This window comes from Solanum verrucosum, unplaced genomic scaffold (assembly GCF_900185275.1).
Source record: "Solanum verrucosum unplaced genomic scaffold, falcon-dt-bn FXZP01000084.1, whole genome shotgun sequence".
Lineage (NCBI taxonomy): Eukaryota > Viridiplantae > Streptophyta > Magnoliopsida > Solanales > Solanaceae > Solanum > Solanum verrucosum.
Window position 1 is genome coordinate 2,572,309 of NW_026019846.1, and position 19,219 is coordinate 2,591,527.

At 33.4% G+C, this 19,219-nt stretch overlaps 1 pseudogene; it reads left to right on the top strand.

Annotated features, from left to right (window-relative positions):
• The first annotated feature begins 17,438 nt into the window (after positions 1-17,438).
• LOC125816693 (putative late blight resistance protein homolog R1A-3) overlaps positions 17,439-19,219 on the top strand; it is a 38,137-nt pseudogene continuing 36,356 nt past the window's right edge.

A 19,219-nucleotide genomic window follows, 5' to 3' on the forward strand; every position in this document is an offset into this window, starting at 1 on the left:
TGACTAATCTGAGGTAAAAGTGAGAGTTAGTAAAGCACACACTCATAGACAGACCAAGTTGCGTGGTGAAATTCCTTTCTTGGAGGACCAATCACTTAGGGATACCTAACTTATCAGTCTTTCATGCTAGCACTAGGATAGAGTTACTATTATTAGGAATACTGCATTAAAATCTTGTAGGGAACACATATGCCCTAGTTTTTATCTCATATTGATATTTCAAACTGCAAATCCTGGTTACTTGTTACTAAGTGATACAAATCAACAAACTATTAATTTACTTAACAACCTTCCTTTTTTACTTTTCACAAAAATAATTTGACTAAAAGAATATAATCGTAAGTTGGCCAAAGTCTGAACCATATTCCTTGTGGGATCGACCCTAACCTCAAAGTTAGGTTCTTTATTTAGCAACGACCGCTTATACTTCCTTTTGGAGGTGTAATTTGGGCGTATCAATAATCACATGATATTCATATTTATGATAAATAAAATAGATTGATTCATATTTTACCTACAGTCTTAAAATGATTGGATAATAATTAATTTAAAATGAATTGAATCGAATGAATAGCCATGAAATTTATCCATTTTGTCATTCCTAGATTCACATAATCTATTAAGATAGCCATCAACGGCTAAAATTAATTTAGTAATGTATCATCTCATCTCGTCCTTTAAATCCCATCCAATACTTAGGTTATATAAATGAACTTATAAATCACCCTCACCATTAGAATAAGCAATAAAGGAGCAGCACAAATATACTTGGTATCTCTTTTTTCTTCTGTTACTTCCTATGAATATTCATGAAATGATATATTTAATACTTATATAAGTTTTGATTTATTAATTAGCTTCGTCCTCTACTATTATTAGTTATAGCTTGCGTCTTTTTTTAAGCGGTCACAAATTTTACCATTCATGTCTTAAATTTGATGTGGTTGATAAGAACAATAAATAAATTAAAAAGAGCACAAAAATGTATAAGTGCAATACACGTTAATGATATGATTCTAGATGCAACAACAACAAATAGGTTTACAATTAAATAAGCAAGATAAGATAACAAGGATATATATAATTAAGAAATAAAAAGGAATGGAATAATATTTAGAAGAAGAAACGAGAATCTAGCAATTAAAAGATATTTAATTACTAGAATTATAAATTCAAGGAAGAAAGATAATTGAACTCGTATGAGAAGAATATTTACCCAAGTAATCAAGATAGTTCAATTGGAGCGATACTAAGGTTTTCATACAACTCACTGTTGAAATGTGTGACCATCTCATGTAAAAGCTTAAGCTTTTAAATGAGAGTTTTCTTACTAATCTGGGGTTAGGTGAAGAAAAATATATGGCATCCAAACTAAATGAAGGTGTTGATTCTTCAGTTGTTCTTACTCCATTTTTTGATAGAACTGATTTCGAATACTGGAGATAAGAATGAGAACACATTTGAAAGCTAAAGGTTTGTGGACTATTGATGCAAATGGCTTTGAAGAGACAAAAAACGATGGTGAACTTACAGCAGCAGTGATGAAAAATCTTGAGGCTAAGTATCTTCAAGATGCAAAAGCCTTGAGAAAAATCCAAATGGGAGTCTCAAGAGCATATTTTGCAAAAAATGATACTACTGAGACTGCAAAACAAGCTTGGGAGTCTCTGGAAACTGAGGTGTATGGTGATGAAAAGGTACGCAGTATAAATCTTCAAACTCTTAGAAGAGAGTTTTAAAATTTGAAGATGATAGAATCTGAAAAAATAGATAAACATTGCACAAGAGTCATCAATATTGTCAATGAAATGAGAAATCAGGGTGATACAATTTCTGACCAACAAGTTGTGGAAAAGATTCTAATTAGCATCACAACAAAGTATGAGTACATTGTTGCTATCACTGAAGAGACGAAAGATCATTCGAAGTTTTCCATCAAAGAGCTAGTTGGATCATTTCATGCACATGAGAAGCGAAGATTTTTCATGAAGATCAAACCAAAGAGACAACTTTCCAGTCCAGAACAAATGAGAATTCTCAAAATTTTCTCAAAAAATCAACAAAAGAAGAATTAAAATAAAAAATAAGACACATGATCATGATGGTTCTTCTGAGAAGGTTGAAGAAGATGGTGAGAAAGTTCTAGTCGTTTTTGTAAAGTTTGCAAAAAGACTAATCACAATGTAGAAAAATGTTGGCACAAAGAAAAGCCCCAATGAAACTTTTGTAAAAAGTTTGGCCATATTGAGAAGGATTACTGGAACAAGAAATGGGAGCAAGCAATCTTTTGTGAAAAGAAGGAGGAAGAAAGGGAAGAAAACATTTTCTTTGCCTAATACTTCAGCAAAAAGCAATGAACGGTATGCTGATATTGGTTGTAGCAATCACATGACTGGAGATTTGAAAAGGCTTTCCTCAATTAATAATAGCATCACTACTAAAGTGAGAATGGGGAATGGAGCCTTAATTGATGCAAAAGGTAAAGGTCAATTTCAATCAACATAAAAGGGAGCGGTAAGCAAATTCATGATGTTTTTTATTTTCTTGACATGGAAGAAAATTTTCTTAGTGTTGGTCAACTCATGGAAAATGGTAATTCTCTTGTGTTTAGAGATAATTATTGCAGGATTTATGATACAATTGAGCCAAATCAAGTCATCGTTGAAGTAAAGATGATAAAAAGAAAGTTTCCTTTACATTTTCATTACAATACATTAATAAATGAAGTAGTAGATGATTCATGGCTTTGGCACGAAAGATTTTGTTACTTGAATTTTCATGGTTTGAAGCTTCTCAAGCAAAAGACATGGTGTAAGGCCTTCATGAGATACATACTGAGGTCGATCCATGTGAAAGTTGTATAATTGGAAAGCAACATAGAAAGTTTTTTCCAAAAGGGATGTCTTGGAGAGCAAGTGTACTTTTGGATCTAATCCATACCGACATTTGCGGACGAATGAAGACTTCATCTGTTGAAAGTCAAAGGTACTTTCTAATCTTAATTGATGATTTTTCAAGAATTACTTGGGTTTATTTCTTCAAAGAAAAGTCAGAAGCATTTGCTACGTTCAAGAAATTTAAAGCCTTTGTTGAGAAGCAAAAAGGTTGCAACATCAAAACCATTTGCAGTGATAGAGGAGGTGAATACACAAGTGGAGAATTTGAAGAATACTCCAAAAATGAAGGCATTCATAAGCAACTTACAACAGGGTACACTTCTCAACAGAATGATGTATCTGAAAGAAGAAATAGAACAATTGTTGAAAGGGCCAGGACTATGATGAATGAGAAAGGGCTGCCAAAATAATATTGGGAAGAAGTAGTACATACAGTGGTGTACATCCTCAACAGGAGCCCAGCAAAGGAATTGAAGGACAAGACACCAGTTTAAGCTTGGAGTGGAATGAACCTTCTATAAATAACTTTAAAACTTTTGGGTCTATTTGTTATTCTCATATACCTACGGAGAAAAGAACAAAATTGGATGACAAAATTCAAAAATGTATACTTGGTTATAGTGATGTGAAAAAAGGCTATTGGCTTCTCGATGTCAAAACTAACAAATTTGTTGTTAGTAGAGATGTCATTTTTGATGAAAAATAGCATGGAATTGGAAGGATAAAAAGATAGAGAATACTTCTATCATATCTTTAGATGAGTCAATTCAAGAAGAGGATGAGGTAGAGGAAGATGTCCCTGAAGGGGGAGAAATCCTAGATTCAGATGATGAAGAACCGCCTCCAAGAGGAACAAAAATGTTGAGTGACATTTATCAGAGATGTAACTTTGCCAGTGTTAAGCCAGAAAATTATGAGTAGACAATAAAGCATGATGTTTGGAAAAAAGTCATGGTAGAAGAAATTCAGATGATTGAAAAAAATAATACTTGGGAGCTTGTGGTTGTACCCAAAGAAAGAGAAGTTGTAAGTCTAAAATGGATTAACAAAATAAATCTCAATCAGGAAGGAAATATTCAAAAGCACAAAGCAAGGTTGGTTGCTAGAGGCTTCACGCAAATACCAAGTATTGATTTTTATGGAACTTTCTCTCTAGTTGCTCGTCTTGAGACAATTAGAACCGTAATTGTTGTTGCTGCACAAAAGAAATGGAAGATATTTCAACTTGATGTTAAATCTTCATTTCTTAATGGAAAACTTGATGAAGAGATTTATGTTGAGCAACCTCAAGGATTTTTTGTTCAAGGGGGGAGAAGAGAAGGTGTACAGGCTAAAAAAAACTATTTATGGGCTGAAGCAAGCTCCAAGAGCCTGGTACAGTGAAATTGATACATACTTTCTGAAATATATTTTTCAGAGAAGTAAAAGTGAAACCACTTTGTATGTGAAGAAAGAACATGGAAGCATTATCATTGTTTGTCTCTATATGGATGATTTGTTCTTTATAGGAAATGATGTGAAGATGATGCAAAAAACCAAGCAAGATATGATGCAAGCCAATGAAATGAGTGATCTTGGGTTGCTAAATTATTTCTTGGGAATCGAAGTTTCTCAAGTGAAAGAAGGAGTTTTTATTTCTCAAAAGAAGTATACTTAAAGTATTTATCAAAAATTCAAAATGATTGCAGGTCTGTGGCCATACCATTAGCAACAAATGAGAAGTTTAGAAAAGATGATGGAGAAAAGAAAGCTAATAGCTCACTTTATTGGAGCTTGATTGGAAGCCTGCTATATCTTACTTCAACAAGACCTGACATTATGTTTGCTGCTAGTTTATTACCCAGATTCATACAAGAACCAAGCCAAGTGCATTTTGGAGCTGCAAAGCGTGTTCTACGCTAATTGAAAGGAACAATGGGTTATGGGATAATGTACAAATTTGGTGAAGATTTGAACTTAAATGGTAATTCTGATAGTGATAGGGCTGGAAGTATAGATGATGTCACTCCCCGAGCCTACACCCCGAACGTGACTGGCACTCGAGAACCATTGCTGGCTCCAAGCGAACCCTTGGCTTGACTTACTTACTCAGCGGAAGACTCTATGCATATTTATAATGATCAAAAGCACTAAACTCACTTGAATAATAAAAATACTGAGAATGCTTAAAAGTCAAACATTCAACTTGGCAAAAATGGCAACTCAAGTCTTAACATATGGAATGATAATGTAAAGACAGCTGAACTACTAACTTTCTATGAAGCCTCTAAACCAAAGAGGGATGTCGGGACAGGACACCCGATCATCCTAACAACTGAAAACTAGAAAGCAAATGATAAAAGAGTCCCCCAGAATGCATGGAGGCTCATCAACTAACTCTGAGTGCTCAACCTGATCAACGAGGCGCTGTATGCTGATCCTGATCCTGATTACCTGCGTCTGCATCATAAGATGATGCAGGCCAACTGGCATCAGCACATTGAATGTACGAGTATGCTTGTTGGAATGCTAAACACAACTTAAGCTTGAAAAGGATCTGAAAGGAACAGTTACCTTGACTTTACTCAACTCCTGAATAACTTAACTCAATATAAAGCAATAAAAATATGCAATATATAGAAAGCTTGTAAAACAGTGGAAAACAACTTAGTTCGTTAAAGAAAAATGCAATGACAAACTCAACTTTACTCATATAATAAAGTAACATAGTTTCTGTGGGAGATTCTCTAACCGACAACCACCACTATGAGCCTAAGTGGTGATACATCATCTTTCCCACGCTTCCAGAACTGTCCTATACTTTGCCGTCATATAGAACGCCTTAACTAAGTGGAACCCCTAGTCTATGCAAAACGCATCTTAAGGAGTCATCAAAAAATATGATCCTTTACTACCCATAATGGCTACATGGTTTATGGAGGCTTGAGTTAATATGAACTCACATCCCCATATCGGTGCTCAATTCTACTCCCAATATATACTTAGCTCATATGTTTTTAAAACAAACTTCTTTCTTTGGTTTGAGATAATTACTCAAAACTTAGCTTAAAAGCTCTCTTGGAATCGATGTTCCATTTTTTGTTCAAATGTGAAAACATTTTAAACTCTTGGGAATATTTAGTTCCCTTATAGATTTTGGAGAAATGAACTCAACTCTTTACTCTTTGGTTAACTTAAAACTTAAGTCTTAGAACAAAGTTAAAACGTTTGTGAAAGACTTTTGAAAAACTTTAATGAACTTCTCTTGACTTGCTTCTTAACATCTAAACTTGACTCTTAACATTCCTTGAATTGAATTATGGATTCAAGGATTGTGATTTGTGATAGGAATGATCTCATGATGTTTAGGAGTGTTTTTAGATAGCTAAACATGAGAAAAGATAAAAAATTCACTGTCTGAAGGTGGGTCCGCGACGTGGAGAGGTATTCAAATTTTAGTCAGAAAAATTCTTTTTGAGGCAGAACGGTCTGTGAACCGCTCCGCGACGCGAAGTGACATTTCCCAAATCTGGGGAGCAGGTCCGCGACGCGGAGCCAGTGCCCGGCCAGAATTTGCCCGACTAAATTTCTTCTTCATTTTCCAGCCCAATTCGCCCAAACTCGGTTCTTTTTCCCAAATTCTTTTTTGATACAGATACCCAACAAATGTACCTAAGAACCTAACTCCAACCAACTCAATAATTTGACGTAACGATCTTAGAAACGTTTCAATTTCAGCTCAACTCAAGAACAATATCAAATTCAAGAATACATATCAAGAACATCAACTTTCCAACTCTTTTAGGATGAATTTACGCTGAAATAAACATGTTTGGCGCATGGGTGAACGAACCAACGTTATGAAAGTCTCACATACCTTGTAGGATTGATTCCTTAGAGAAATCCACAACCAAATCGCACGATCTTGGCGAATCTTAAGCTTTTCTTCTCCTTTCTCTCTTTTCTCTTTTCTCCAAGCCCTAGCATGAATTTTCAATGCTGTAAACTTACCAAATTATGATGTGACCCTTAATTAATTCACTAAAATGAATTAAATTAATTGGGTAAGGAAAAGACCAAACTACCCTTCCAAAATCCGGACTGGACATTTCCTTATCCGAACAGCCCAACTTCAAATGGGCATATCTCGCTCATACAAGCTCTGAATCACACAAACTCGGCGGAGTTGCAAAGATTATTCCAAGACATTTCCTACGATTTATGGTCGTTTGAAGTTGAACAAAAACTCAATTTAACATACTTAACAAATTTCCAGACTTTTATATTCTTTCCAAAAAATGGTTATTTCCAATTCCTAACTTCTTCCTAGTTATTTGAAATTGGTAAGATGTTACAGATGATAGGAAGAGTACTTCTGGTTATGCTTTCTTATTTGGATCAAGTATTTATTCTTGGTTATCAAAAAAGCAAAGTGTTGTTACTCAATCAACTGCCGAAGCAGAATATGTCTCAACAGCTCAGCCTACTTCTCAAGCTACTTGGCTTGGAGAATATTTGAAGACATTGGTGAAAAACAAAACAGAGGGATTGTTATGTATTGTGATAACAAAACAACAATTGCAATTACCAAGAATCCAGACAACTATGAAAGATCAAAGCATATTTCCATCAAGTATCATTTTATCCGAGAACCACAAGAGAAAGGCGAAATTCGATTGCATTATTTCCATACAGGAGCACAACTTGCTGACATCTTCAACAAATCACTTCCTAGAGAAAAATTTTGCTATCTTCGAGAATGCATTAGAGTTGTCAAGCAAATGCATTAAGGGGGAGTGTTGGAATTAATGCATCCACATTAATGTTTAGTCTTCCAAAATTGTCTCTTAGTTTTTCAAGAAGTCCTTTAGGAGTTTGTAATGCATATATATATTTAATTGTGATACATGTATTTATTTATTTGTGCAAGACCTTTGGTTTTACATTTACTAGTATAAATAGAGATGTAATTGATGTTTCTGATCATCTCAAGTGGCCTTAAGTAGCCTATATAAAACTTGAGCATTATCTAAAGATGTCACACACTTTTAACATGGTATCAGAGTAGACAGAGGTCCTGAGGTCGAATCTCACCGCCACCCAAAATTAAAAAGAATTTCACGTGCTTGGCCAATGAAAAAGAATCAGGCCCGCATGTGAGGGGGTGTGTTGAGAATATCATCAAATAATAAAAGTGTGCTCTCCTTAACAACTTAAGCTTTTAGATGAGATGGTCACTCACTTCAACACTCACAAAGGGGCCCCAACATCAAATGTTCAACAAAAACTAACTATTGAGATAAACCTTAGTTTCTACTACTTATTTAGAATAGTAGATAACCAAACCTAAGATGGTTACTACAATACTCTCAAGAAAAAGAAAGAAAATTATTTTGTCTTGGCAATTATCTATATAAAAATGTAATCTCTCTTTTCTATGTTATAGACTTTTCATGTTTCTTTTATTGATCTTTTAAGGTCTTTAAAGTACTTCAGATCTAGCTGATGGTCTTCATATCAACGATGATAAATTTGTACCCCATCGTTCTTCCCTTGTTGAAAAGAATCCATCCTCGAATTATTCATGCCTTGTAGAATAAAGAAGTATAACAACACATGTAGTCAAAGAATCTGTTAAGAGCCTTCAAATTCATTACAGGTGTGATCATTAGTTGCAAACACATTAAACTAAACGAAGATCACCACTTGCACAAGCAGCTTCAACTAGTGAGTGACTACAAGATTCAACATGACTTTCATCCCAAAGAAAAGATTGATTTTGCTCAAAAGAAGATTTTCTTGAGCTTACTGAAGCAGTGAAGACATGACCTTACAATAGAAGAGTCTAGAGGTTGTGGATTAGGGTAGAAGATACGTTATTATGCGCGCAGGAAAGACTTAGTGGTCGAGTTGAATTTTTGAGATATAAATGATTCAAAAAATATATTTTTTTCTTCTTTAATAGCATGAATGAATAAGAATTTTCAACAAAACATTGTCTTCTTTTTTTTGAATTGCATAAAAATAAAATAGCATTTAGTTTACAATTTCAATATATATTCAATAATTATATGTTAATAATTATGGATGAGAGTGTGAGTATAAGATTTTCATAGTATAGGAAACATACATGTATATTTTTAAAATACAAGAGGTAATATTCAAATTATATATACAATTAACTGAAAAAGAACAAAAGATGAAAGACCAAAGGTTTACAGTTCCCCTTATAACTTTGAACCTTTCACTTGCTCTAATCTGTATTTGCAACCCAAATATATTCTCTCCTTATGTTCACTTTTACTTGTTCATTCTACTAAAAATAGATGTCCATTTTTACTTGTTTATTTAAGAAAATCAAGTGATTAAATTATCATTCTATTCATTGCTTCTTAAAAGGTGTGTTACGTCAATACTGAATATATAGTTTCAACTTTCTATATGTTGGAGTCTCCATGTTGTATTTGTATATATACATATGTCTTCTTATTAACTGACATTCTTGGAAATGGACTGAAGAAATTCCTTTTGGTTATTAGGAATTGTGAAACACGTTAAGGAGCAAGTCATGGAAACTACAAATTTTGGTTTGAAGTTGTTGGTTGATAGCAAAGCTCATAAAGTTGTGTTTGGTGAATGTGGCAAAGACTTCATTGACTTTTTATTTACTATACTCAAATTACCAATTGCATGTTTCATTGGGCAGCCTAGTTGTATGTCTGTGTTTGCTTGTCTAGCCAACATGATCCTAATTACGAAAAAATTTAATGATGATTTCATGCAGGTTAATGAAGTTGATGAACTCATGACATGGATCATCACAGATAATTTGTTCATTGCACCATTATCTACAACTACTGTGATCAATGTGCTAAGAACATCTAAGACACAAGTCAATCAACTTCAATACAAGACCATTGATTTTCATATAAGTGATTTGGTAAGAAAATCTTCATGTATCACTTGAGTTACTTTTATGTCCCTTGATTTTAAATATTTTAGGCATAATAATATAAACAGACATTTAAATTTGGATTCATCCGATCTGGTAAAGTAAATACTCTTAACTTTGAGTATGCACCTAGACACCTGAACTTGTCTCCACACTGTCAGTTGAACACTCCAACTTACATAATATTCATCTAGGACGTTCAAAATTTATATGTCACGTCATCATTGGATGTCCATGAGACACAATAAAACGAGTTGGAGTGTTTGGTTGTCAGTTGTGATCATGTTGAGGTTTATTACTTGACACTTAGCAACTAAAGGTCAATTTAAGAGTTTGTTTATATATTATGCAAAGCATTTAATAGCATTGGAAATTCAATTAATGACCATGAGTGATTAATGTTTAATATTTTTGGTTTGTTCAACCAAATCCAGAAACAAGAGTTTTTGTAGGTTTCTTTGAGGTCCAAAATAGTTCTAACTAACCTTTTTCTCAGACAGACAGGATGGAGAAAAACAAACAATGGTTAGTCATCTTTTACTTGTATAAAAAAGATTACATAAATATTTTTTTCATTCTACAATGGAGTTCTGCCATTTAATCCTCTATTATTCTAATTTATGTGACACTTTTCAGATTTAGAAAATGAGTTTTTTCTTGATCATGAATTTTTATTTGCCTTACAAATATCTTAAATTATCCATTATTGTTACTTATACTGTCGTTTATATTATCAAAATATTTAAAAATTAATGCCTAAGTGTACGATCAAATTTGAAATGCTTACTTTTGAACTGTTGTCACACATAAATGAGTATTTAAAAGTTGTACTAAAATCAGAAATTTGGTCTTAGTAAAATGTTTTTGTTCTCAGGAGAAAAATGCAGTTTGAAGCTTACCAATAGAGTTGTCTTTGCTGAAGGTGGAAAGGACTTGTTTTGTTTTCTTATGATCTTACGTGAACTTCCAATTGCAATTTTTATGAACCACATTCAAACCAATAGAGTTGGCTCTATCCCAAATATATACCAAAGTGTTCAAAATCTAAAGGATGCCTGTATGAAATCCAATCAAACAAAGGATCAACTCCTCAGGTCAAGTGAATCAAAATCTTGGTCTCAAGCATTGGAGTTATTTCAAGGTAATTTCTTAGTACTCTTCAATTTGTTTGTCTGTAACCTGTTTAAATTTGTTTGTCTGTAATCTATTTCATTTTGTTTGCCTGATTTTGATTTGATGTGAAATTTAAAAAAATAAAGAAGATTTTTGAATCTTGTGGTCTAGAACTAAAGATATGTATATAGATTGTTTGGCCAAACTTTTAAATTCCTCTTATAAGTATTTTTGGTGAGAAATTGATTAATATATTTTTTTTTAAAAATACTTTTGAGGAACAATTATTGTTTGACAAAGCTTTAAAAAAGTACTTCTAAATGTATTTTTCTCAAAAGTGCTTTTTTAAAATAAATACTTTTGGGGAAAAACTAGTTTTTAAAGTTTTTGAAAAACATGTTTTGCTACTTCCAGAAACACTTATTTTCTCCCAAAATTTAATCAAACACCTCACCTTTTCAAAATATCATTCCTGTCCTTTCAAAACTTGGCCAATCAGTCTCGTAGAATGTACCAAAATGTTTTTTAATATTGTGGTCTTAAGCATGTTATGTGGAAAGTTAAAATTGAGGAGTCGCTAAAAAAGGAAAAACCTTCTTTTCTTATAACAAACTAAAGAAAAACAGTTAGACAAATAAGTTGAAACAGAGGAAGTATAATTTTTCTTGCTTTATCTGAATTCTATAGGATTGACAATTATAGTTTGTCTGTTTTTTTGTATATATATCACAAATATATCATTGATGAAGGTTGTTTGCTTGTCCTAAATTATCTATGCAGCTACTCCAAATAGGTTTTTGGATAATGATAGTTGTTATGTCAAAGGACAAATAGTGTACATGGTTACTGATAATTTGTCAGTAACCCCTTTGTCAATGATATCATGCTGTCAAAGCTCACTAATATAGAATCAACTACTGAGTTTGAAGTCAAGAGAGTTGAGTTTGGCGTTAATGAGGTGGGCCTTTACCTTATGTACTTTTCTCAAAAAGGATTTAACTTATATAAGAATAATTTATATTATTTGTGTCTTTTGAACTTATTATAGGAGGTCGTTACTTTATATTGTTAATTTATGGAAGATAAGTTCTCTCTTTCAATAATGACATTGGATTTGTGATCATTTTCTTAACTTATTCGCATGCTCTACAATTTTTAGAAGCATCCGCTCAATCGAAGACAGTGCTAAGCGAGGCATTTCTTAAGGGGCGTGAGTTTGATGATCTCTCATTTATTTGAAAGAAAAATTATGGAAATAATCTCGTTTAGTTTGGACAATGCTAGCAAATGATTTGGTTTCAAACTTCTATTTATTATGTACTTTATATTCTTTGTTTTTAGACTAAACAATTATCAGTTATGGATTGAACTTCAATATTTATTCTTTAGAAACAATCTTGTTTAAAAAAGATGTATGTGCAATGTTGAGGTCAAACACACATGTAAGTGTACGTTGTTACATGAGTGACAGAGTGATAAGAATTAATGTGTCGTAGCCACAAAGACTTATGATTAGTCACTAACTATTTCAAAATTGAATGAAATAATTGTTCAAGATTGAGAATATCTTATCTAGCTAATTACAACGACTTATAGATTCCATGGAAACAAAATAACCAGAGAGAAAGCAGATATACCAAAGTATTGGAAATAGTAAATGCTGGCCAAAGAGGATCACATTTACATACCTTAGTTAAAAATTCATCAAGCTCCTGCAGTTCCGCTAATAACGGCTATAAAGTGTGATGATCTCTTCTTATTGTTGTTTGGTGATGAATTAATCGGAATGAGCAATTCAGAATTCGGCAAGAAGAGGTTTCCATATGAGTGGTTCAACTTGAAAATTGCTAAGCCATTTAAGATTGCATTTTGATACCTAGAATTCATTTCTGGGTTAGGACATAAATCAAGCGTCATGTTTGCTTGTTTTGTCCACCATCTTCGTTGATAAACATTAACCACGTAGTCTTTGTACACTGGGACTCTCCAGTCTTCACTCCATTGTATTGCATTAGTCGTTCCTCAATTCTCTGTTTCTTAATTGGGTTTTAGAAGATGGGTGGGTTTTTTTATTCTTTGGTTTATCCGAGTTTGGGTTGGATAAATTAAGTTTTAGCTAATAATTTTTTCAACGAATCAGATAGTGACATGTAATAAATGAAATTTCTAATTAAATGAACTAATTAGTTTGTTTGTCAAAAGGGATCACTTTTGAGTTTGTATTATCAAATTCTAATGGTTAAATTAATCGAAATTGATGTGGCCGACACTCGAGAACCATTGCTGGTCCCTAAGAGAACCCTCATCATGGTTGACTACAAGTGGAAGACTAAATCAAGCATACAAAGCTTAAAATGGAATAACTTTCACTGAAGCTCAAATACAAAAGCTTTAACTCTGAATAAAATAGTATATTCAACTCGCAGAAATAGGTAACTCAAGTATTTAAAACATTTATATCCTGGTTGACTACAAGTGGAAGACTAACTCAAGCATACAAAGCCTAAAATGGAATAAAATTCACTGAAACTCAAATAAAAAAGCTTTAACTCAAATGGTTAACTCTTAATAAAATAGTATATTCAATTCGCCAGAAATATGCAACTCAAGTATTTAAAACACTTAACAAGATAAATGAAATAGACTTCTCATCTCTATTGTCTATTTATGAAGCCTCTAAATGACAAAGATGAAAGTCGGGATAAGACCCACGACAATCCTGACAAAACTGAAAAGTAAATGAAATCCTCCAGAAGCAAGGAGGCTCACCATAGCTAACTCGAACTCTATGTGGTATCAACGAAGCTCATGTTGATGACCCTGAATATCTGTATCTGCATCATGAAACGATGCAGGCCAAATTGCTCATTACGTGGAATGTACAAGCATGTAAGGGGAATTCTAAAGCATAAACATAAACTTGAACTTGATAAAAAGGAAACATACTTACCTCTTCTCAACTCATTCAACGAAAATCAACTCAAGAATAAGATACTCAACTCAAAGATACATAGTTCAACTCAACTCAGAGAAAATAGGGTCAACTCAATGACAAGATATTCAACTCAGTTAAATAAGGCTCAACTCAACAATAGGATAGACTCAACTCAACAATAGGATAGACTCAACTCAACAATAAGATAGACTCAACTCAACAATACGATAGACTCAACTCAATAATAAGATATTCAACTCAATGAAATAAGGCTCAACTAAACAATGAGACACTCGACTCTGGGTACTCAAACTCTAGATAACTCTGGATACTCAACTTAATATAAAGCAACAATAAAAGATGCAATATATGTAAAGCTTTTAAAACAGTAGATAACAACTCAATGTATTGAAGAATACAATAGTAACTCAGTTTGTATGCAAGGATACAATATAAACTTTGTTTGCATATGAAAATACAAATAAACTCTGTGTATATAAAAATATAAAATATCTTCGTGGGAGTTTCTCTAACCGACAACCATCTCTATGAGTTTAAGTGATGATACAACGTTTTGCCTCACGATGCCAGGGCTATCTGATACCTTGCCGGGGTATAGAACCTAACTCACTAAGTGGATCCACTAGTCTATGTTAAAAGCATTAAGAAATCATCTAAAAAGTATGACCCTTTTGTACCCATGCTGGCTACATGGTTTATGGGAGTTGTGAGTTGTCTGAAATCTCCCTATATCGGTGCTCAATACTACTCCCAAAATATACTAGCTCATATGTTTAAAAACATAACTCTTTCTGTGGTTTGAGATTGTTACTCAAAAACTAGCTTAAAAGGTTTCTTGGAAATTGGTGTTTTCTCTCTTCGAAATCGGTGTTTCCTCTCTTGTTTAAACGTGAAAACATTTCAACTCTTGGGAATACTTAGTTCCCATATAATTTTTTGAAGAAATGATCTTCACTCTTACTATTACTCAATTCAATGCTCAAGTCTGTAAAACAAGTTTAGAAAAAAATGTAAAAGACTTCTCAAAATAAAGTTCATGCCGAATTATGGACGTGAATGACTCAATCCAAGGTTTTCAATAACCATACATAGAACTCAATACTTGGAACTCAAGAACTTCAATGATAAAACTCATTTCAAGAATGCTTGAATCAGAGGGTTCATGCAGAATTATGGGCATGAACTACTCAACTCAAGGACTCAAAGATACTTCTCATCTCAAGACTGCTCGACTTATAGGGTTCATGCAGAATTATGGGCATGAACTACTCAACTCAAAGACTTTATGGGTAACGTGAAATAGTCCCATGATTAGGAATATAATCTCAAAAAGGGGTTAAGAACTCAATACTCAAGACTTAGAACTTGGAGATACTATTCCTCCCAAAGATACTCAACTTATGAAGTTCATGCGGAATTTATGGGCATGAACGACTTGACTCAAGGGTCTTCCTAATGATATGAAACTCGTATATACGACTCTTCTCATTCTTATACTTACTTCCTCAAAACTTAGCTCAAATCAATAGTTGATCTCAAAGGGTCCACAATTGAACTCAAAAACTTACTTGAACTCTACTCCTAACTCTCTCTTGAATGTGAATTATGAATTCAAGAGTTATGGTTCATGATATGAAGGATATCGATAACAATATAGCAATTCGATAATTAGGAATAGAACTTTTAAAAGAAACACGAACTCAACAACTCAAAATCAACTTATCTCAAGAATACTCAAATCTAGGGAAAGTATCCTAAATTACTCTTTTATTGATCTGAAAGTAGATGTAGTGTGTGAGGATGAACTAGTCCAATACTATGATAGCCTTACATACCTGGAAGAACAAAGTTCTTGAAGAATCTTGAAGAAGAACTTGATTAGAAGCCTTGCAACCCTCGCTTGAAGGTAAACAATCAAGAAAACCTTTCTTGAGATTCTTGAATTAGTTTCTTGAAATCTCTAAGGCCAAGAAATATGATTTTCATTATTCATAATTGTATGGAGGAATTTGAGTTGAAAAGAATGAAATTCTTGGAGAAAGACTTACCTTGAAGAAGAATCTTGAAAAAGATTGAAAGAATCTTGAATGGAGTCTTCTACTGGGTTTGCGAGAGAAGAAAATGATGGATTAAAAGATGAAAATCTTATTGTTTTGATCCTTTTATTAGTCAATAAATTCTTTTGGAATTTTCTTGGATGTAAAAAAACAAAAACAACACTTTTTAATGTTTTCCAGTCGGCTAATTCGTAACAGCACTGTATATGTTTCCTAAAATAGTCAGAACTTTTTACTCCGAAATTGGATTGATGCAAAATTGGTGGCGTTGGAAAGTAGATTCAAATACCTTTAATTGGATAGGTTATGACTCACGTAACTCTTTATATTTTAAGATATATGGTCGTTTGAAGTTGACCCAAGTAGAATCTTACATCAAAACTTAATCGATAAGGAAACTTCAAGAACACTTATCAAGAACTCATCAAGAACTTAAATCCTTAAAATTTCAAGAACGAAATTACGCTGAATAAATCATGATTGGAGTGTGGGTGAATGAAACCAACACTATGGAAGCTTAGATACCTCTTAGGGATTAAACCCATGGCGAAAATCCGCAACAAAACTCAAGAACCTCGACGAACGCTTTGATCTTCTCCTATTTTCTCCTCTTTTCTCTTCTTTTCTCTTCTTCAACTCTCAATTAAAACCTTAGGTGTATATTAGGATTATAAAACTGAACCTAATAGGATTAGACCCTTAAAACCTTACTAAAAACGAATTAAATCTGATTTGGTAAGGAAAAGACCAAAATACCCCTCACTATTCTCGGGTAACTTTCCTTAACTACACAGCCTGACTTCAAAGGACATATCTCACTCATCCGACCTCGAAACTTAACAAACTCGGTGTCGTTGGAATGATAATTCAAAGACCTTTCATTAGCTATCTTGTAGCCCACCTAACTTATCATGTACCGAGAGTTATGGTCGTTTGAAGTTGACCCAAAACTCATAACTTAAGCATAACTGATTTTTCTATTTTCAATTTAGTTGTTTTTGGAACTCAAGGTGCTAAATCTAGTGACCTTAACACTTAAAGAAATTTTAAAATCCTCGGAAAAACTTACTCACTACGAAGGATGGTTCAAGTCATAGCTCAAAGGTTTTTTTCTGGGGTGTCACATAAAATAATTAGGAAGTATAGATTTTATAGTTTATATTATTTTTTTGATCTATTTAACGAGTCTAGTGTAACCTTTTTGAGGCACAATTACTGTTAATATTTATCTATTTTTTTGTGTATGATGTAGTCTTTTATGTTGAGATGTTTGGAATTTTAACGGCAGTTTCTGACGTTTACCAGTTCCAATTAAATTTAAGTAGCAGACCTTGCTAAATATATGACAGAAATTATCACTTTTGACAAAATTATCAGAACTGTTCAGTTAATACTTAATGGTTCACCTGATAAAGTTTTAATCTACTTTTAATACATCAAATCTTGAGAATTTGAATGGAGGTGAAGAAGGAAAGGTTACTTTCATGGAAAGAGGACAAGAAAATGACGGAGAAAGAGAGAAAGGGAAAGCGAACAACTCAATGGTATGCCATGCAATAATTATATTAAACAAATTATATTGACTTTGATGATTATCTAATTGGAATCTTCAAAATACAATATTGTTTTGTAAATTTCAAGGTGGGGAATCGAACCCTCACCAACAAGGTGAAAGTTCAGATAGCCAACCAACTGAGCTACTAAAATTTCTCCAAACACAAAGAACTCATACATAGAGAATTAACAATCTTTCTTCAAAATTTTAACTTTGTGATATAATAAGTTATGACTGCAAACCGGACATTTAACTCATATCCAGTAGGCTATTCAGCAGAAAGCCCTCTATGGCTATCTTTTACATCTATGTCAGTTGCATGTATACAATAAATATTACATGGTAGATATGTGGCTATGAAAATTTGATAGACCATTTGGTGATTTGGCAGGTTTCATCTTCTGCTTTCCGCAAGGACGTTGTAAATGTTCTGGATTTCATAGAGAGGTTAAAGAATAAACAAAATCAAATAGGTCTTGATCTGAATCTAATTGAAGCGCTGAAATATGGGCTGGCATTTATTTGTACATCTGTCCAGCTTTCTTATTTTGATTTAGACAAGTTTGAAGATGAAATGGCTCGCAAAGGACAAGAGGTTGAGAAGATGGTTCGATCAATTTTGTATATGACATCAATGTGGATGTTAAATGTGGACTACAATGTGGAGGACAAATACGACATGCATCATGTACTTCCTAGACTAATGGATAATATAGATGATTGCATCACTCATGTCATCATTCTACATCAAGTGCCACCATTACTGAGGAGCAGTTGAACTTCCTCCTCTTGAACCTCCATCATCTATCCAAGTATTGTGCTGAATAGTTTTTTCCATCAGTAACTCAATATGAGATTCTTCAGAATGTATGTGGCAACATAAGAGATTTTCATGGGTTGATGGTGAATAGTTGTGTTGAGTACGAGACTGTTGAATATTTCTTACCTCAGCTTCAGCCTATGGCTGACAATGTAGGATTCTTCTTTGTGAATGATCAAATGGATGGAGACTCTCCACTCGTCAACCTAGCTCATCTACTCATGCAGATTTCTCCAATTCATCTAGAGGTCATGCACATATGTTATACAAATTTGAAAGCTTCAACGTCAGCAGAAGTTGAACGTTTCATTAAAAAGCTCGGGGAAACATCCCCAGATATTCGTAGGAAATATCTTATTCACCTACAAAAGCACATGGTAATTGTAATCACCCCTAGCACTTCAGGAGCTCAAAACATTCATGTCATGATAGAGTTTCTTTTGATTATTCTTACTAATGTGCCCAAGGACTTTATTCATCATGAAAAATCATTTGACCTTTTGGCATGTGTTAGAGCACTTACTAGGGAGGTATCTAATCTTGTTCGCCACTTAGTAGAGAAATCAAGGAATAAAGAGAGTACCGATGAAACAAACTGTGCAATTCTAGAATTACTGGGAAATATTTAACTTTTTAAGGAAGATCTCAAACATGTTGATTTGAAATCCCCGGACTCATCTCAATGTTGCTTCCCCATGAGTGATGTGTTTCATTTGTTTTGATGATCCTCACAAATGGAGGGACCCTGTCCCCTGCAGAGTATTCTCGTCCAGGTACAATATGGTGTACAACTAGAAACCTGTCATGTCAGTTTGTTGGTGATGCAGTCAGTGCACTTTACCAATAGAAATGGACGAGGTTGTTTGTCTAATGGTCAACAATAATTGAGA